General features: G+C 33.4%; 1 long non-coding RNA gene across 1 annotated transcript in view; it reads right to left on the reverse strand.

Annotated features, from left to right (window-relative positions):
* Positions 1-396: 396 nt before the first annotated feature.
* LOC107136403 overlaps positions 397-20,099 on the reverse strand; it is a 135,274-nt gene continuing 115,571 nt past the window's right edge. Inside the window, exon 4 of the long non-coding RNA XR_001502689.2 lies at positions 397-1,038. This is a non-coding gene — a long non-coding RNA (uncharacterized LOC107136403). The remainder of the gene's footprint in view (positions 1,039-20,099) is intronic.

Genomic DNA, 20,099 nt, shown 5'->3' on the forward strand with positions numbered 1-20,099 from the left:
AGAAGGGAAATTGCATGGAAATGGAAGGAGACCCTCAGGGTTATACAAAATTACATACAAGAGGAAGTGAGGGGAAAGGGGAAAATAATACAAGGGGGAGAAATGAATGAGAGTAGGGGGGTAGAGAGAGAAGAGGGGAGGGGAGGGGAGGGGAGGGGGGATAGTAGAGGATAGGAAAGGCAGCAGAATACAACAGACACTAGTATGGCAATATGTAAATCAATGGATGTGTAACTGATGTGATTCTGCAATCTGTATATGGGATAAAAATGGGAGTTCATAACCCACTTGAATCAAAGTGTGAAATATGATATATCAAGAACTATGTAATGTTTTGAACAACCAACAATAAAAAATTTAAAAAAATAAAAATAAAAAAATAAAATGACTTCTTTTGGTTCATGATGCTTATGATTTACTTAGCATAACTGACTCTAAAATATATATGCTGGTTTTATTTTTTACTGACATAAATACATAGAAAAGTCACTGAACCCATGTGGTAATATATTTTTTGATACTACTTTATGGCATTATTTGACATCTGAGTGTAAGTACATGTGAATGGATGAATAAGACTCTAGCAGAACTTGTGGTCTGGAAAAGAAAATGTAAAATGGTACAGACTGCTGGATTGAATTAGGAAAGCAAAAAAAAATCAGTAAGGATTTTTATTAATGGTTTTAAAATCTTTACTCTAGTTATTTTTCCCCTTAAAATGTTAGTGATGTCTTTTCTTTAAAATAAATAAATAAAGACATTCAATCCATCTTTGGAGGACTCATACTGCTACTCAGAACTGTTTTGTTTATAGACAGATAAAATTATTCCTGTTCCCCTTTCGTCCATATTGAAGGTTGAGGTACATTTTTAAAGGAGAGCAAAACTGGCAATGGAAAACACTCGTTGACACAAACTATTCTTCAGGTGATCACATGCAAATGCAGAGTTGCAGCTGTCCCATATTAAGTATTCATGTCTTTCGTAGATAGCACTAATGCGGAATTATCAGGTCCATTTCATAAATCTTGATAGATCCTAGAAAAAAATGAGAAATGATATACTTTATTCAACCACAGCTTTTCATATCTGTGAAGGACATCAATTCGCAGCAAAAGGGTAAAGTATCATATTTGTGATGTCTGACTTGTTTATCATTCTTGGCAATTCTCTTCAGAATCTGCTCAGCACATCTTTGTCTTTACCAAGCCTTAATTTCTTTTTTTTAAAATTTTTATTATTGTTTGTTCAAAACATTACATAGTTCTTGACATATCATATTTCACACATTTGATTCAAGTGGGTTATGAACTCCCATTTTTACCCCTTAATTTCTGAAAGACACTTCCCCTTCATCACTCTCATTTGGAGACTAAATAAGCCCTTCACAAGTTAGATGGGACAGGATCCAGAAATAGGGTTCATTTCCTAATTGATACCATGTTGAGATTTCCAGTCAATCAGTTCTGCATCCCCTTATAATCCTCTTCCTCTTTGAAGCTCAGTATCTCCATCTACTAACTTTCAGGCCAAGTTTCCGTAAGACTTCTACACCTAACTTACACGATGCCTCTGTTCTTAAGTCCTCCCAACATACTGAGTTTTTCAAACATCCATGTGGCTGATCCATCTAACATCCATAAACATAAATATGTTAAAAAGAGATCTATGAAAAGGTATTGGCTCATATAATTATGTAAGCAGAGAAGTCCCACACTCTGCTGTCTGCAGGGTGGAGAAACAAGAAAGCAAAAGCTATAATTTAGTCCCTGTGTGAAGGTTTGAGTCCCAGTAGAGCTGAAGATGTAAATCCCAGGCCCCGGATAGGAGAAGAGATGTCTCAGCTCAAATAATGTAGCAATAAAGGGGAAAATTTCTCTTTCTTCTGGCTTTTCTTCTATTCAGGCCCTCAACATACTAGATGATGCTTATCCACACTGAGGATCCACTTTACTGGACTAACCAATTTAAATGCTATTCTTACCCAAAAGCATCCTCATAGGCACATGCAGAAACAATCTTCAATGTATGTTCAGTCAAGTTAATACATAAAATTTGCCATTCTAGATCACCTCCACCATTCACTCCTACGGTCACACTCCCAAGATTTTTTATTTTTATTTCCCCAAATGATCCACATGATAAATCCAAAATCATATTCAAACATTTGCTGTTTTATAAGAACTTCATCTTCCTAGACCTTAAATTTCCATATGGTCATATACTTATAATTCCTTTGTATTTCTATTATTTTATTATTTTAATCCGAGATCAATCTTGCAATTTTCTTATTAAGTAGCTTTTCTTAAATTGTAGATTGAAAATGACACTGTAAAAAGGGCAATTTGGTTTCCTTATAAACTCACAATCACCAATAGAAAAAAGACTCAATATAGCACAGAAATTTCTGGTCAATTTTATCTTTTGTGAATTTCTCCTTGTCCATTCTCCTCTTATGCCCATTTATCCACACTCAAGTTTCTATTAGTATCTATTATGGTTTGTATCTTAAATGCCTCCTAAAGGCCCAAGTGCTAAAAACTCGACTTTGCTTTCTATTGTATATTTTAAATTTTGAATAATTACTTTGCAATTGTTGATTTGCCTGATGCTTTTATAAATATCATTTATTCTTAAACATCAGCAAATTATGTGACATACATGGTTTTGTAGATTCATGATGTTGTCTGACATTTTTATTTTTAATTTAGGAAAAGAAAAACAGGAACTAGATTTATTCTCTGCATGGACTTTTTTTTTTTTTTGCTAGATAAGCTTGAATAAGGTAGATAATGTCATTGTGCTTCTCTGAACTTTTGATTTCCAAGTATATAATTGGTTATAATTGGAGGAAAAGAAATGTTAATATCTGCCTTAAACTGGTTAATATTCAGGTAAAAATATAAAAGCCACATAACAGACCTAATCACTTAGGTACTCAATAAATAGTTATTAATAGCAGTAATATTGAGCTTTGTTTCAACATTTTGCTTATAATTACAAGTGAAATTTTATTAACTTTTCAAAGCTGACTACTCGTGATTGATAGGAACAAAATAGACATAGACTTAGGTAGTTTATCATTTATTATCATCTATAGAAGATAGTGGTTTCTAACAATCAGTTTGTGACATGAATTTTAATTTGTCACAATGAAGTAATTAGAGTTGAAATGCATCATTTTGTGGCAGATAATTGATAAATTAAATTTAAATGTGAGAATCTTGAAATCAAATTGGATCACAGAGGCAATATAAACCACACTTCCCATTTTTCAGAATGTAAGGCAAGAATCTAGAGAAATTAACTAATTTTACACAATCACATAGCAAGTTGGCCAAAATAACAATAACATTTTATGAAAATTTCCAGCCCAAGATGCTTCCTAACACTTCATTATTTAAATAAAGAGAAAATTAATTTCTAAGTTATTTGTTTATCTTAAAGGCAAATTCTCTGGAAAAAATATCTAGGTTATTTCTGAAATATAACAGATATATAAATGATTGATTATGCTTATAAATATCGTTGTATACGTTGGTAAATATTTTGAAAAAACAGATACAACTAAATATTTGACATAAAACTTTTCCTTTAAATGCACTCACTTATTAATTAGACACATGCAAGTAAACAGCTTCACCCAACAATTAATACAGTGACACCACCATTATGGTTTAGATATGAGGTGTTCCCCAAAAGCTCATGTGTGAGACAATGCAAGAAAATTTAGAGGTGAAGTGATTAGGTTATGAGAACTTTAACCTGATCAGTGCATTAATCCACTGATAGGAATTAACTGGGTGGAAGCTATAGACAGGTAGGTTGTGGCTAGAGGAGATGGATTATGAGGGGGTGTGCCTTTGTGGTACCGGTTTTGTAAACTGAGCTGAATATCTCTCTGCTTCCTGATGCAGATTCTTGAGCTGCTTTCCTCCTCCATGTCCTTCCACTATGATGTTCTGCCTCACCTTAAGCCAAGAACAATGGAGTTGGCCATCTGTGGACTCAGACCTCTGAAACCATGAGCCCCCAAATAAGCTTTTCCTTTCTAAGATTGTTTTTCTGATCACAGCAATGAAAAAGCTAACTAAAACACCCCAGGAAGAAGGTTCTATTTTTGTACTTGGTAAGAAAACATATGAACATGACCCTTGCCTTCTAAAAGTTCTTGGAATAATATGGAGGAAGCTCATAAATAGATCAATATAATTCAACAAAGAAAGTTCTCAGGAATTATATAAATAAGGTGCTATGATAGTATGTAGCATCGATATTTATCTGTGGTCAGTTTACCATGGATTAGATAGACTTCCCAGTCAAAAAATTAATAGAAAAAAATAGCCAGATGCCATCACCTTAACTTATTTCTATTATCGAAAAAGACAATTGCAAAGTAGCACTCTTTTCTCAGGAAAACAAAAATGACTTGATATCATTATCGTGCACTTTCATTATTTTTCTATACTCCTCTGAGGAAAGAGTGAGAATCTGTTTTCTTTACTGCTAGATAATAACCCTTACATGTCCACTCTCAGGAAAAAAAAATACATAATTTCAATCAAAAAAGGTTATTTTCACACTACCTTTCTTTCAAAATGTGAAAAAAAAATTCCAAGGAAGAATTAAAAAGAAAGGCAGCTGTTTGGGCTATTACTGAATAATTATGATGCTCAGTACTGATGCTTCCTTTTAAAATATGCTAGGCTTGGTAAAGAACACTGGTAAATGCTGCATTAAAAAAAATTTGGACTGAAGTACATAATTTTTACTTGAAAGAAATCAAAGAAAAGCAATGAAATACCACATCATCATTCCCTCTTTCTTTTTTTTTTACTGGAGTAGAAAAAATAGTGAAATGTTCTAGATCCATACTGAATGAATTATATCTCATAGAAATCCATACAATAAATTCATTTATTTCCCCAAAGCCAACATCTTATGCTTTTTACAGAATTTCATATTGTTTGTGCTCTACTTTTATTAGGAGGAAATAAGAGTGTCACCATGTAATAGTGAAAATGTTGCTATATTTCATTTTCGAGTCAATGAAATACAACAAAACTCCAAGAGATAATTTATTTAAACATTGTTTTAGTTTGGATCTGGAATTGCCCCCAAAGACTCTTGTATTATCTGTCCCTGGCGTGTGGTGCTATTGGGGAGGTGGCTGAAATGTCAGGAGGTACAGCTTGGTAGGAGGAAGTAGGTCACTGGGAATGTGCTTTTGTAAAGGGTATATATTTTTTGAAAGGTATATTTTCTTCCTGGCCCTTTACCCCTTTTTCAATTTTCCTCTTTCTTGTACTTTCCTTCCTGTCATAAGGTGAACAGCTCTGCCCCCACCCTGCCTTTCTGCCTCAATGCACTACCTCATCTCAGGTTCAGAAACAATTGAGTCGTCTGACCACAGACTGAAACCTCTGAAACTATGAACCACAATAAATCTTTCTTCCTTTCAATTGACTTATCTCAGGTGTTTCATTACAATGAGGGAAAATTGACTAACACACACATTTTCAAAACTTAATTTTTTTGTATTTATATTAATTGAAGTTTTCTGGAATACATGAAAATATCAGAGAAACTACATCAGATACAAATATATGAGTATTTAAATTCTTCAATCTAAATGCTTTTGCAAAGAATTTCATTTGTATGTTTTTTTATTTTCATAAACTAGCAGGAGATCTTATGTGCATTTTTCATTTGTATGTTATACTCAAAAAATCAACATGCATATTTTTAAAAAATATGTTTAATAAATTAATTACAAAAAAAAAATTGGGAAAGAAGATTTTCACCAGAATATAGGCAGGAGATATTTTCCCCAGAATATACATAGTTGACTCATGTCTAATAAAAAGGAATAAATTTGGATACCATAATGTGGTAGGAGATAGCACCTAGGCCAATTTTCACATGGGGTTGCATTTTGAAATATAGATTTGAATTGAAAGCAAAATACTTTTTCTTAGAGAATTTATTTATTAATTCAACAATATTTACAAATAGCCTATAGGTGTCACACACTATGCTGATCTGCATAGGTAGAAGAAGAAAAATAAGACCCTAAATTTCCTTTTTAGGATCTTTATATTATCGTTGGTGGAGATAGAAAATAAACAAATGCAAAAACAATCCATTATATCAGGAAAGAAAAAAAAATGAAAGCCTGGGATTTAAGGGTGTGGAGAGAAGTGCATGTATGTTATTTCATATAATGTGGTCTGTAAAGGTATTTTTGAGCAGATACTTGAACCAAGGAAGGGAGATTTGTTTATTTATGGGACAAGTGGAAATTGAGAACTTCCTTTTGCAGGAAACAATGGAATATGAAAGTATATAAGCAATACTTAATAATCAAATATAAGAACAGATGGAAAATTTTAGCATTTAAGTAATGGAATTGTCTGTATTCCTAAATAGAAACTTTAAAATTAGATAGTGTTTCAAAATTAGGTTGTGACTAAAACTTTTTCTGGAAGTAGTAGAATTGAAGGATATATGAATACAAAAGAGGAATATCAAAATTAATTGAAAATGAGATTTCTATATAAACATATTCATGTGTTTATAAGTTTATATGTATATAAATGAAAAAAAGTTAAACAAAATATATAAATGAAAATAAGGGTCACTTCAGAATCAATGAATATCTTCTAAAATGGTATCAAAATGAATTTTTGAAGGATATGTGTGTGTTCATCTGTTTTTAGACCAATTTTCTCCTCTTAACAAATTTTAAAATATACGTTATTTTTCATCTTTTAAAAAACATGCAGTGTGAGGTTGAGAGACAGAAGCATGTTCTCAGCAGCTGTGCAATGATAGCATGTTGTGAATATTCAACAAATATTAAGTGACATTGAAATATGAATTGATGGATAATGAATCACTTTAGGGAATTATCCTGCCAAAATGTTTTGGAAGATCCATGAAATGTTTGACAAATCCAAGAGTTCCCAAGCTTTGCCTTTGCTGAGATTTATTTATTTGTTTGGGGGATGGGGAGACAGGTTCTTATTTTTCATCTGGCTCATTATGTCCTTCTGTTGGAGAGTAATTCATATTCAAATCATATTACTGTAACTTTTGTTAAGCAATTGATTTCTTAGTGCTTATATAATTGGGAAAACAGAACATCTAGAAAAATGGCCTCTTTCTATTAAGTACAGAAATAAAATTGATTAAGCAGAAACTTAATTATAATAATGGGATTGACCCAGAGGTGGAGAATAAGCACCAAGAGAAGACAGAAATATTGCATTTAGAGAGTTTATACCTAACGGGTATTATCTTATTTAGCATTAACTTAAGTAAGTGCAGAAAAAAATCCATAGCTTAAAAGATATTTTGCTTCTATTTTCTTCTGATTACATTCAAATTAACAGACAGGATCTTTATCTAATATTTATATGGTAATTTAATCATAATTACTTAGAAATTACCTCACTTTAAATGATAAATAATTTTTGTTCATCTTGGGCTACTTTAACATTCCCAGGCACATTTGTTTTGTGTATGCTATCATTATAGTTATAGAAACCTTTTCATAATGCCTGTAACATGTAAAGTAGTTGGGTTAGTCAATATTCATAAACTTGAACATTATAAAAGCCAACATAAGGAAATCGTGGGGATTTCTAGTTAGAATACAGGAATGTCAAATGCTAGTTAAGGAAAATATTCAGCCAGATTTCAGGTAGAGCAGAAAGGAACAGTAGGAGACTATTGGCAACTGAATCACTCTTTTTCCATTCTCCATTCTGCTTTTCTGTGCATTTATTGTATTTTTTTGTTGGTGGTGGTGGTAGACTTAAAAAAAATTCTTCTAACATGGTGGCAGAAGAAGAGGAGAAGGGAGATACAGTAGATAGAGTAGAAATTAAAACACAGGATAGGCTCCCAGAATGCTGATTACTATTTCTCAAGAAAGTGACTTAGACCTAGACTAGGTAGTGTCCAATTATTTCCTAATAAAGTCTGGCTATGAAATAGAAGTGCCGTTGCATGAATATGGCTTTTAGGTGCTAAAATAGCTTTGCTAACAGGAGCTCTGAACTGGCTGGGAATAATTAAGTCATTCACTGTGAGTTGGAGGATACCCAGTAGAGGCCACTGTATTGTATAAGCGAAGTTTTGTCTTCCTTCTCAAGTACTTTATTCTTCACATGCACTATTTTTAGGACAACATCCTTTCACCATTCAAATTCCAGTTTCCAAATCATTTCTTTTGTTTGTTTGTTTTAATATTTATTTTTTAGTTTTAGGTGGACACAATATCTTTATTTTGTTTTTATGTGGTGCTAAGGCAAAACCAGTGCCTCATGCATTGCTAAGTGAGTGTGGTACCACTTGAGCCACACCCCCAGCCCCAAACCATTTCTTAAGTCATGTTAGTGGAGAAATAACCATCCACCAAAACAATCCTCCTAAACGCAGCTGTAATATGGAAAAATTACAAACATAAAACCTGCAAATTCTGATACGCAGATTTGGGAGCAGAGCCAAGGCAAATCAGAAGAGAATGAGTTCCTTTTTGGGCAATTTTTCTCCCCAGGGAAAGCCACAGTCACAGAGGCAGGGGTGTAGAGATGTTTCAAAATCAGATAGAAAACCCTCTGCCTTCCCAAGCTAAGGGAAAAAGGGCAAGAGGCACAGGGCAGCCAGGGTCACTGGAGAGTGCAATAAGAACATCACAAAGGAAAGCCAGAGGAGTAGAAGTCCAGTGACTTGGGCTTAACTCAACCCAAATCCCTACTGACCACTAACCACATATTGAATGGGACAAGCAGAAAGCAACTCACAGCTGTGGTTCAAGAAACTAAGCTGAGATCTAAACTGCCGCACACCACAGACATGCTTGTTTGCACTTTGAATCTGCCTGCTAAAACAAAAGCATCAACAGTTTTTGAAGCAATATAACAGAATCTAGATTCTTCACAATCTAATACTCAGAATGTCCAGGATATAGTCCAATATTATTCACATACAAGTAGCCAGGAAAATGTGATACAGTCTCAAAGGAAAAGACTATAAACAGACAACAATGATGGGGTTAGCAGATGTTGAATTTGCAGACAAGAACTTTAAAGGAGCAGCTACAATAATGCTCAGTGACAATGTTGAGTAGAAGGATAAGGTTGGAAATCCTAGAACCAAAAATTTCAATATTTGAAATAAACAATCCACTGAATAGGATGAAGAGTCTATTGGAAATGGAAACAAAAGCATCCGTAAATTTAAAAATATATTGATAGAAAACTAAAAATATATTGATAGAAAAATAAAAAATGGTAATACCCTAATATACTTATTAATTCAAAACGCAAAAAAAAATAGTAATTTTGTGAAATAGAAAATAGTCTATACCTTAACCATTTGATAGTCAATATTACCAGAAACAGGATAGTGATACTTGCTTCCTACTGATATGATACATTGAGAAGGGTACAGCATCATTTATGTTTTGCTTTGTTTTTTAACTAAAAACAGCAACCTAAATTTAACATGAGAAAACATCACACAAAACAAAACAAAAAAAATAACTAGCTACTACTCTTCAAAGGTGTCAAAGACATGAATGACAATGAAAGACTGAAGAGTCCATTCAGAATGAGAGATTAAGGAGAAACAAACTAAATGTAATGTATGACCCTGGATTGAATAATGGTTCAAAAAGAGAACATTGGAAGGGCAATAGGTGGAACTTGTTTTAGTCAGATTTTCACTTCTGTGACCAGAAAGACTAGACAATTAGAACAATTAGAGGAGGAAAATTTCTTTGTGTCTCATGGTTTCAGAAGTCTCAGTCCATGGATAGTTGACTGCGTTCCTCAGGATAAGGCAGAACATCATGGCAGAAATGCATGGTGGAGGAAAGCAGCTGGGGACGTGGTACTAGGAAGCAGAGGGAGTTCTGCTCAACAAGGACAATGTAAATAATAACCCACCTCCTCCAGCCACACCATCCAGTTAATCCCTACCAGGGGATTAATTCACTGATTAATTTAAAACACTCATAACTCAATCATTTCATCTCTAAGCCCTCTTTCATTGTCTCACACATGAGCCTTTTGGGGAACACCTAATATCTAAACCATAATAGAGCTCGAATTAATTCTATAAATTTCATAGTATTTTATTTTTGTTAATATTGTAATTTTGATAATTATATGTGGTTATGTAGGTATTATTTAAAAAATCTATTTTTTTTCCAAGTGAATTTATAGTTTTAATGAAATCTAAGTCAAAATCCAAAGCAGGTTTTTGCAGAAATTGACAAGTTGATTCTCTAATTTATATGGAAATGCAAATGAACAAGAATAATGAAGTTATTTTTCTAAAAGAGGAAAAACTGAGAACATAAGTAATCTGATTTCATGACTTACTATAAATAAATATTAATTGAAAGAGTGTAGTTTTGGAGAAAAATAGATGTACAGATAAATAGAAAATAACAGTCTAGAAATAGACTCAAAATATAATTTTCAAAAAATATATATAAGTACCTTCCAACAAGGGATAAAAATGTCTTATCCAAATAATGTTGCAATAACTAGACATTTGCATGAATAAGATATTTGACAATCACCTAATATTACATATAATATTTAGCTCAAAAAATTCTATACTTAGATATTAAAACTAAAAACTAAATAGTCTTTGGATTCTTGAGATAGGTCAATATGTCTTCAAAAAATTCAAAATATTTGAATCATTTTTTAAAAAGAATAAATCAAACATTATCAAAAATAGAACATGAAGTTCCAAAATGGGGATCAAGTATATTTTTATACATCATGTACACTGCTACACACCCCTCAAACTTTCTTCATAGCTCTTTTCATCTTTGAGACCTAGTTTTACAAAAATCCAATTTGGTATATGGTGCCAAAACAATCTTTCCTTCTTGTTGTTGTTATTCTTTGCTTGTTATTGACAATAAATAATGGTTTGGGACCATGTGGTATATTATGATTTATTACATTCATGATATCCTTTGAAGCTAATGTTTAGACAGGATACTTTCTATTAATACTTATAAATAGTCTACTAAGGTTAAACTGCATGGGAGTCATTTCTACTAAACATAAACACATTGGAAGAAAGAGAAGTTATTTTCGTGCTTAACATGAACAAAACACATGCCTTGATGTACAGATGAAAGTTCCAAAATTAGGTGTGGAGAATATTTTCAAAAAACTGGAGAGGTTGCTCTTCTCAATAGAAAAACCTAGAAATGTTGTGTCGAATGATCTCAGGATGGTCTAAGTTAAAAGTGAAATAAAAACCCAAACTAGGGCTTTCCACAGATGGCTTATATTCTTTAGAAAAAAATTTCCCACAATTGGCAACATGTGGATCAGAATCCCCCATACATCTCTGACACTCTAAGGCATTTTTCAATTATTTGGCTTAATATCACCTCACAAAGCTTTTGCACAAGCAATTTTTCAAAGCCTTTCAATTCTTATGGATATGCATATAATTCCCTAATTCCATTTGGTCTGTCTCTATGGTAAAACATCAGAACAACAGAATTTCTGTTTTTAAATAAACATAATTTTGATGCTACAGAAACCTGTTGCATATTTCTTGAAGCAGCCCCTCCCCAACTTATTTAAAAGTATGACAGTGTTTTCTTAAGAACAAATCTATTCCAACATTAAAAGGTTTCAATTAGATATGAAACTCCAAACCCAAGTATTTTGAGAGGGTTTTGTACGTGCCAAAACAATTTCTTATTAGATTCGATGACTTGGATTACACACTCCCCCTACATATCTAAAAGCTTTTACTATAAAGGTTTCTTATAACAAAAGGGAGATGAAAAGATACTGTAATTATTCACAGAACATATCAAGACATCATTGCTGATGAAATATGATATCTACGACATTCCTCTACTATAAGTAAGGTAGGAATTCACAGAAGTGCTGTTAGCTACAGAATACCCCATTCTTATTAAGACAAAAACAATAGCTTTCATCTCAGACTATTTTGCCTCTTAGTCTTGAACATACTAAATCTAAACTTTTGGGGAATAAAATTTAAATATTAGGTCAGTTTCAGCTTTTTATACTTTTTTTTAAAGAGAGAGAGAGAGAGAGAGAGAGAGAATTTTAATATTTATTTTTTTAGTTTTCGGCCGACACAACATCTTTGTTTGTATGTGGTGCTGAGGAACGAACCTGGGCCGCACTCATGCCAGGTGAGCGCGCTACCGCTTGAGCCACATCCCCACCCCAGCTTTTTATACTTTTAACTTAAGTGGCAATTTGGGGTGCCTATCCTCTAACCAAATGGTCAACAGAATATATCTCCCCCTAGAAACAAAGCCAGTTTTCTAGCAGTGTAATTTGTTAGATAGATCAGGGGTGAGAAACCAGGTTCGAGAAAAACTGATCTCACTCATATGCAAACTGTTCTGGAAGTGTGTGTGTGTGTGTGTGTGTGTGTGTACGTATGTACTGAGGGATAAATGGTAGAAGTAGTACTGTAGAAAGCCACTTTAACCCTGAACTGGATGCTGAGCACAAAAATTAGAGAAGAGCATACACCTTACATAAATGTAGCCTGCAACCTGCAGAGTGCATGTTATCCCTGCATTTATTGTGGAAAGCCATTCTTGAGACTACAAGTAAACATATTCTGATAATGACAGAAATGCTGGTAAATGGACAAACACATGTTTAGAGGAGTTTCACAGCTCACTGTTTGATTCTTTACAAAGCATCTGTCTGCAACTGGCAATCATTTTAGAAAAGGAATTATGCACACATTGCATCTCTTGGTTTAATAAGGCACCTAAGCTGCCAGTGTAATTATTAAGGCTTGCAAAAGTGGCATGAGTAGCTTCAGTGCCTAGAGATCTTCCTGATTTTATCACAGTGAAAATAGGGAATACAAGTGGGAAAGAGATGGCAAGGTAAATCACATGCCGCATCTCCTATAACATCAGAACCTGCTGTTACATGAATTTTCAACAATTGATGGTATCATTAGGCATGACCTCCTTGGAGTTAGAAAATCTGCATCCATTTTAGCCACTTGCTGAAAGCACACACTACTGCTCCAGATAAAATTTCCAAGAATATATTAAAACAAAACTGCTAACACAGCCAAATTTCCTACACACTTGGAAAGCTTGTAAAATGGCAGGCCAACGTTAATACGCAGAAAGAGGGAGACGATAGTATAACTAAGTAGAAGCTGCTGTTTAAATGTCAAGGTTTTTAAAATTAGGGGAATGTTTACAAGAATACCAGTTATCTTTTAGGGGCCACATGAGTTGTTTCAGCTTACTTGCAGGTTGTTTCTAACATCAAAAATGGAATTATAGTTTACTGACTATATCAAATGTTTTTCTAAATTTAAGAAGTAATTATGTAAATAAAATTTGGATTTCTGAGAAAATATCACATTTTAGAAAAAGATTCATTCCAAATATTCCCCCAAAGTTACATTTAAAATAATAGCATGAAATTCACTACTACTGATACCAACAGGTAATTTATGGACTATTCAATATCTTTCTGTCTTGTTCTAGGCACTGAATTCATATTAAATCATATCTATCTCCTCCTTACTTATCTTTCAAATATCCTCATAGCTCAAGAAATCTTGCTCAATTGTTTCCCTACAATTATGAGTGATCCAACTCTTTACTTTTCATTTCTAGCTCAGTTACAATTGTTAAGTTGTAGGTTCCTTGCATAAACTTACTGTACTTTATTTTATTCCATGCTCTGTGTCTAATACTGTTCTGGTAAAAAAAAATAAAAATAAAAAATAAGCACAGAAAAAATATTTAATGGAATCATTTTGATATTTCATGGAACCATTATTTTGATATTTAGTCTGAACAAGCAAAAATTGAGATGTAGAAGAACATTTTCTACTATTCAATAGATAAGAAAATCCAATGAGTTTAACACCTGTTGTTAATTATATAACCAATTTAATTACTTTTATAGTTTTATCTTGCACTTTTCTTTAGCTTTGTGGCAGTTTTACATATGTATGTGAATTGCTCAATGAGTTTGAAATGATTAAGTCTATCATATTTGCTTTAATTCCCTGAAAACCAGAACTAGGTGTTAATTCTGATAAATAAAACTGAAAAAAAAAATGAGGAATTTCAGGGTTTTTTAATGAGAGATGACATTTACTATTTTGATAAGCATTAATAGGATATATATTGATCACTTGACTTGATTCTTCATTTTTAAAAAGAATAATCATTGTAATAATATCTACAGACTGAAATTTAGGGAAATTATCTATTAGCTAGCAATGAATTGAGGATTTTATAGCTTCAATTACCCAAGTACTGCTTAAATATAATTAATGCTCTTTAAAACAAGTTTTCAATACTGTAAAGACAATCTTGGGGGCAAAAGGACTATTTTGTGAATTAGTAAATAATCAGAAACAATATAGATAAAGATAAAAGATTATTGGTGAATTCACAATATAAGGGATATTATCAACAATTTTTCAGTGATTGTTGTTTAATGATAAAATGTAGCCATTTTAGGATCTAGACTTTTGAAATTAACTTTTCTGCAAAAAATGTAAAAATAAAACAATACCAATTATCCTAATTATGAATGAACTTACTAATTAAGATGATGTCAGGTTGTATTAATATCATTTAAATCAAGAATGTTAAAGTTACAAACAATGCAATATAGAATAAACCTTCATTTCTGGAAGTGCACACATCTGTTGTACAGCTCTGGTCCTGTCCATTTACCAGTTGCAGAGTTTGCATAGGATTTTAATCTCTGGCCTATATTCTCTTTTGATGTTACTGAGTTATCAGATCAACTGATCTATCAGTTTCTATTCACCCTTAAAATTCTCTGATCTTTTAGAAGAGCTTAATTCTGCTAAGTAATGAAGGACTCATATTTATCATTTATTATTGTTTTCATTGTCCATATTTATGGGGTTCAGTGTTGATAATTCATTACTTAAGAATGGTTAACAGTTACATTTAAGATGATAATCTTTATTCTTTTATCACTATTATATTAACTGATTTATCAAAGGTGTTTCTGAAGAGTTTTATCTGAAAGTAGATAATAGAAAGAAAGGCTATGAGAAATAGATGTACTTTGGGGTCAATAATGCTTCTGGATGTGAGTGTGTGTGTTTTATTTGTGCACATTGTGTGTGTGTTCTTTTGTTTGTTTTCTTTGATTTTTGCCTTTTTATGCTCTTTAGCATTTCTTACTTTCAGAAACTCCCAAGTGCCAAGAGAACCACATTTATATGAAAAGATCTGGGGGAGCATTTTTGCCAACCTTGATTTGAAGCTGGAGTTTACAAAGTCTTCTCAGAGCCTATTTTAATGAGGTTTCCATCTTTAATAAAAAGAGCGTGGTTGCTTAACTGAAGTGACCTGCCAAAACTTACTTAGGTTCATCCATGGTTACACTGAATATTAAAAACATTGAATAATAGATTGAAACTAGAGCTTAAAGTTTCATCTGTAAATCAAAGCAGTTGTTCCAACCCTTCACATTAAGAACAAGTCTTCTCGGAGCATATGTAGAAACAACAAACATTTCTCATTAAGTAACATTTACTGCAGGTATAATCTGTAGTAGCAAACATTTTATAAAATTAAATTTGCTTCAGAGTTTTGACTAAAAGTATTTATTTCAGGGTCTGTGAATAAAGGAGCTCTTATAAAAAATGATGAGGGTTTTTCAAGTTGCTAAAACAAACTAGCTTTTGTTCTTGAAGTCTGAAAAAAATATGAAAGCATATTTGTTTCCAGATGGAAGATAATTAACACAAAAAAATCTGCTTTATCCATAAATATGGTTCTTTTTTAAATTCCAGTAAGATCACCAAAATATATAAATTCCCTTGAAAGGAATTCAACTAAAACTGGTATTGGAGGAAAATGAAATAAGTGAGAACTAGTTATTTTTCTTCCTTTTATTCAAATCTTGAGAAAGATGGGTATTATAAATTGAAAAAAAATGTGTATTTGTTATTTCATTATTTATTTGTGCAAGGTTTTTGTTAGAATGAGAATCAGACTGTGTATTCACAAAATTATGTGACAATCTGCATAATTATGTTTCATATGTGTGAGGCTAGTTATGAATGATTAGATTGTTATTCAAAGTTAGAATGCCTGTATTTTAGAAAATCCAGTAACCGAAATGAATGGGATTATTTTGTGGTGGCAAAAAAAAAATTTCCAAATTTCAGAATTAGACTGCCAGTATCAAAAGGAGTTAGACTGAGGGATGTTATTTACCTCTATCCATTAATGATAGAAGCTAAATGAAAGAATTCGCATAAACACAACAGTATAAGTCACCTCTAAGTACAGTGCAACTCAAATTATTTCTGTTCAAGTGCATTTAAAGTGTCAATTAATTGCCTCCATTTCAAATGCACACCTTTTCCCCAATTATCAAATTAAAATTTGCGCTGAATCAATGAGCACAATGATAGTTTAATTATATTAAACCACATGAAATAAACAGTGAGGAAGTGTTTGTGCAGATGGCCACCTGAGTCTGTCACCTCCAGGCATAGCCAATGACAAGTATCATTCTCTTGGTATATAAAATTACTTTATTTTACTGTCACTACAGCATCCTTCCTTACTTTTAAAAGATAGGAGAATGGGTTGAGAGAGAAAGATTTAAGGGAATTACAGAAGGAGAAATTGCAGACGCAGATGTATTTTTTTTCTAAGGGCACCAGGTGTTTTAAATGCCACCAGAAGGGTGCTCCAGGCAATTCCATGCTGTCCAAGATAGCTTGGCATAGATTATCTGAAAGCTTTTGTGTCTTTTCAGCTTTTGATTAAAGGCCAATGTCAGGACTCCTCTGGGCTTTTGCTTGGTACAGTAAAGCCGAGGGATTTTTTTTTTTTAAGCGGCTGCCAAAAAGATGCCAGTTAAGATAATTACATTTCAATTTAAATTGGTAATTTTATGAAAATTCAAACCAGAATATGTGACACCCAAATCTCCTTAGTTTTATTCCTCCCAAACATGCACACACACACCCCTCTTGTTTTGGGGGAGACAATGACAGCAGTCCACCAGAACCTTCCCATGACCCAGAGATGTGTGCCAAGAATTAAACAGATGAGAGAAAATTGAACAGAGCTTGTTTTCTCTGTCCAAATTTATTTTCTAGCCTGGATTTATCACTAGTGTACATTGGAACCATCCCAGGGCATCCTAGCTTCTAGTATCTTTTTCCCGTGGACGCCAGCAAAAGAAGCTTTGGACCATAACTATAGTATTTAAGACATTGTTTTCCATTCACAGTCAAGCTTTGTATTTGTTAACAGGATGTAGAAAAGGAATCAAACCTTCTTAGAGTCTCTCACCCTCTTGGTGAAAGGACAGGGACACAAGTGGCCAGATGAACCCTGAATTTTCTGTCTGCCACTTTCTTTTCCAGGACACATACGCAAGCTTGGCAGCACCAACAAAGTGGAAGTAATGTTCCTTTGTTTAGAATGCAGTGTGTACGAACATTTACATAATAAAATACACACACAAATAACAGATGGTGAAGAGCCACTCATTTCGCCACATGTTGTAAGCACGATATCGTTCCTTGATGATCTCATTTCTCTTACTTCTGCCTACAGATGTCTACCAGCTATTTAACCTCAGGGGTTATTCAGATGGTGAAAGGTTTGAAGACAGGCACAAATCTGTCTGCAGAATTTTCCTCTTCCATCAGGTGCAAATGCCCTTTCTGGGTGGAGTTATCAATCCATAAAAATACTTTCTTCTGTCCAAAGAACTAAATAATAAACTCCATTTCTCATGACAGTTGTTGTGCAGATATTCTCTACAAAAAGATGACCATAAATCCTGCCAACATGGTAGCTTTGAAAGAGGTCTTTTCCCTCTAACCTTTTGTTCTGAGCAGAAAATGGTTTGCTAATAATTTTGGTTGTTAAGTGAATAGCCTTCTTCGAAAGACTTGAAGAAGGGTCTTCTGAGGGGAGTGGGCATCTCCCACAAGCTGTGGTTCACATGTCCAATCTGTAATTAGAGTTAAGACTCAAATTTGTGGTGATAGATATGTTGTATACATTTAGCTGCCACTTCTCTCCCTAATTTACACTTAGATAACACTTCTCCCAAAAGCACAAGTTACATTCTGTTTAATTAGTTCACAATGTGCTTTTATGAAGTACACTGAGAAAGTGCATTATTAGCCTATTAATTTATGAATGTACACTATGAAAAAGCACATAATCATTAAATGTTGCAATGTATAAGGAGATAGCATTATTTTACCCATTTTACAGAAATGAATGCATGCTAAATTGTTGGACAATGAATAATGCTGAATAAGAATCTTTGTTGATCCATCTAGAATTCTCTATTTCCTCCTAAAGGACATCTCTGACTGAATCTTATTTCTACTTACATAAAAGTGAGTCATAATTTTTAAGCAAAATAGTAAAAAAAAAGTGGTGTATTTAAGTCAATTAACATTTTAGATTAAGTCTCACATTACATAGAGTTCATTGTATATATGAATGTGTATAATAAGAATTTAATGTCACACTAGAATATGTCAACCAATGTGGATATGAAAAATAATCTGCCAGTTGTGAATAGTTTAAGAAAAAAACTGAAATATATTCAAAATGGCTGAAAACAAATAATTTTTTTATTTTAGAAGTTATCTGTATAATAATATCCAGAAATAGGTTTAATGGCATACTAATGACCAGTTAAAACTGGACACATTCCAGAATTGGCAGGTGATCCATCTACAAACAGAAGAAAATAAAGTCACAGAATAAGGAAGAAAGGGCAAATGGTATCTCAGTTGGACAAGATGAGCAAAAGGGCATCTACCTTAGTCTTTGCTTAAAAGCGACTTTAGGCAGAGGAAAGAAAATGTTAAGAGATCTTGGAATACTTGTGAAAGCAGAAGAGGGGGAACAAATTGATAATCTGGCAGAATTTATGAGCAAGCGCTAGATTTGAGCACATTACAATTCGTAAGAACATATTGTGCACTTATAAAATTGTAGTCCTTACTGGAAGAAGAGACTGAGAAAGAGAAACACACACACACACACACACACACACACAACCTGCATTTCTGAGGACAGGCACCTAGTTATATGATTTCATTTGCTTCTTTTAGTCATTTCATGGTAGCTTCTCCTATGTGGTAATTGGCAAAAGACCATCCCTTAATCAGGGGCCGCTGGTATCCTCTGTACTGCCTTGGCTCTATATAGTTTTACATGCTCTATCACCTCTGCCAATATTTCCATCTTCTGTCTTTGCTGGGAGAAAATTGTTGTGGTCAGCGGTTCCTTTGTTTACACCAAAAACAAACCATCACCTTTTTCTGGAATTATAGATGAAAGAACACTTAGGTTGTGATTCTGGTGTGCTGAATAAAAAATGAAACTTCAAATCTCAGCCGCTGGATTCTTCCATGACATCTTCTAGAAAATAAGCAAGGGAATCCCCAACTGCTAGGGAGGGATGTGGAACCCAGTAGGTATTAAGTAAGCTCCAAATCATAGACTGGGATCCTGCAATGTAGTTGATACCTTCCTAATATGAAAATGAAGCCAGAGGTCTTTTTTTTTTCTCCATGAAGTTGATGTGAATTATTAGCAAGAGCAGAATTGCCCGAGTGTCTTCACAAAAATTTGACTGCTGGTATCTTTTATCCCAGTCTGGAATATCTTGACCTCCTTTTTTTCTCAATATCTGCTCTATTTTTCTGATCTTATCTCAAAGAACAAAGATCCAGGACTCATATTTGTTGGTTGAATATAAGCTAGAAGCCAAATAAAAGACTGAACTCCTACATGTATATTAATTTGTTGACTCCTCTCAGGAATGTCCTAGGAAGGACCTCCTTATCTCCAGTTAGAAGGTGTTTTAGTCAGCAGAATGAATTCTTTGGGGCCTGAGGGGAGGCAGAACATCATGGCAGAAAAGTGTGGTAGAGGAAAGCATCTATGAGAATGGCACCAGGAAGGAGAGAGAGAGAAAGAGAGAGAGAGAGAGAGAGAGAGAGAGAGAGAGAGAGAGAGAGAGAGAGAGAGAGAG

This window comes from Marmota marmota, unplaced genomic scaffold, assembly GCF_001458135.2.
Source record: "Marmota marmota marmota unplaced genomic scaffold, marMar, whole genome shotgun sequence".
NCBI lineage: Eukaryota > Metazoa > Chordata > Mammalia > Rodentia > Sciuridae > Marmota > Marmota marmota.